The sequence below is a fragment of the Canis lupus genome, chromosome 25, assembly GCF_011100685.1.
Source record: "Canis lupus familiaris isolate Mischka breed German Shepherd chromosome 25, alternate assembly UU_Cfam_GSD_1.0, whole genome shotgun sequence".
Taxonomy (NCBI): Eukaryota; Metazoa; Chordata; class Mammalia; order Carnivora; family Canidae; genus Canis; species Canis lupus.
Window position 1 is genome coordinate 27,710,993 of NC_049246.1, and position 2,180 is coordinate 27,713,172.

Consider the following 2,180-nt stretch of genomic DNA (forward strand, 5'->3'; position numbering starts at 1 on the left):
TTGGCCAGTTGACTAGACCCCCTCTGCTGTGTGTTCTCAACCCATCCTCTGTTTACTGCTGGTGAACTTTAAGCTAAACATGTTTTTTCACTTAAATGGTGGAGAAGGTCCTATTGCCTTGCTAATTAACATACAATTTTTAAAAATCGACTTCTGCTGTCTTACAGATTCTTTGACTCTGCACATATAGACAAGTCTCTGTTTCTGGCTCATCATGGCTTCAACTTCAAGGTAAGTGCCTTTGATAAAAGCCTTTATGAAAGGCCAGGCCCAGGGCATTTTTAGCTCTTGGTCCTGCTGACCTCACTAAGCATATGGTGTCTAGGAAAGAAACAGGAAGAAGAGAAAGCAGAAAAGGAAGATTGAGGAAAGATGAGGCAGGCAGGGTAGTGTATGTGGTATGGGTGAGGCTTTGTAGCTCCAGAGTCTACACTGTGTCTGAAAATGTGATTTATTTTTCTCACTTTTTTTTTAAGATTTATTTTTTTATTGAGAGAGAGAGAGAGAGAAAGAGTACAAGTGGGAGGGTTAGAGAGAGAGGGATAACACACTCCAGATTGAGCACGGAGCCCGATGTGGGACTCGACCTCATGACCCTGCGATCAGGATCCAAGCTGAAACCAACAGTTGGTCACATAACTGACTGTGCCATCCAGGCACCCCTTCCTCATCTTTTAATGCACAAGGTGCTTGCTACTGGACTACCATGGTCCCTGCAAGCTTTACCATTCCATGAGTCTTCTTTCTTTATTTTTTTCAAGTTTTTACTTAAATTCTAGTTAGTTAACATATACTGTAATATTGGTTCAAGACTAGAATTTAGTGACTCATCACTTACCTGTAACACCCTGTGTTCATCACAAGTGCCCTCCTCAATGCCAATCACCATGCCAATTCCCTGCCCACCTTCCCTCCAGCAAGCCTGTTTGTTTTCTATACTAAAGAATCTCTTATGGTATATCTTCCACTCTTTTCCTTCCTTCCCCTATATGCGTCTTTTTTTTTTTAATTCCACATATGAATGAAATCATCTGGTACTTTCTCTGACTGACTGACTTTGCTTAACATATATAATACACTCTAGTTCCTTCCATATCATTGCAAAAGAGAATATCATCTTTTGATGACTAATATTCCATTGTCTGTCTATCTATCTATATCTATCTATCTATCTATCTATCTATCTATCATCTATCTACGACATCTCCTTTGCCTGTTCATCAGTCCATGGACATTTGGGCTGTTTTCATAGTTTGTCTAATGTTGACAATGCTGCCGTAAATATTAGGGTGCAAGTGCCCATTCAGAGAATATTCTTGTATCCTCTGGGTAAATACTTAATAGTGCTGTTGCTAGATCACACATAGGGTAGTTTTATTTTTAACTTCTTGAGGAACCTCCATACTGTTTTCCAGAGTGGCTGCACTGGTTTGCATTCTCCCAAGAGTGTAAGAGGGTTCTCCTTTCTCTGTAACCTTGCCAACATCTGTTGTTTTCTGTGTTGTTAATTTTAGACATTATGACAGGCGTGAGAAGGGATTTCATCATGATTTTGGTTTGTATTTCCGTGATGATGAGTCATGTTGAGCATCTTCCCATGTGCCTGTTGGCCATTTGTAGGTCTTCTTGGGAAGAATGCCTATTCTGTCACTGCCCCTTTCTTAAGTGGATTATTTGGTTTTTGGGTGTTGATCTTGGAGTGTTGATCCAGGTCGTGATCCTGGAGTCCCAGGATCAAGTCCCGCGTCGGGATTCCCGCATGGAGCCTGTTTCTCCCTTTGCCTGTGTCTCTGCCTCTCTCTCTCTGTGTCTCTCATGAATAAATAAATAAAGTCTTCAAAAAGGAAAAAAACACACTAAGACAAACTTTGTAGTTCTTTGTAGATTTTGGATAAGAGCCCTTTATCTGATATGTCATTTGCAAATATCTTCTCCTATTCTGTAGGTTGCCTTTTAGTTTTGTTGATTGTTTCCTTTGCTGTGCAGGTTTTCATCTTAAGTCCCAGTAGTTCATTTTTGCTTTTGTTTCCCTTGCCTTTGTACATGTATCTTGCAAGAAGTTACTGCGGCCAAGTTCAAAAAGGGTGTTGCCTGTGCTCTCCTTTAGGATTTGGTGGATTCTTGTCTCACATTTAGATCTTTCAAGCCTTTTTTTCTAAATTTTTTTAAAATTTATTTAT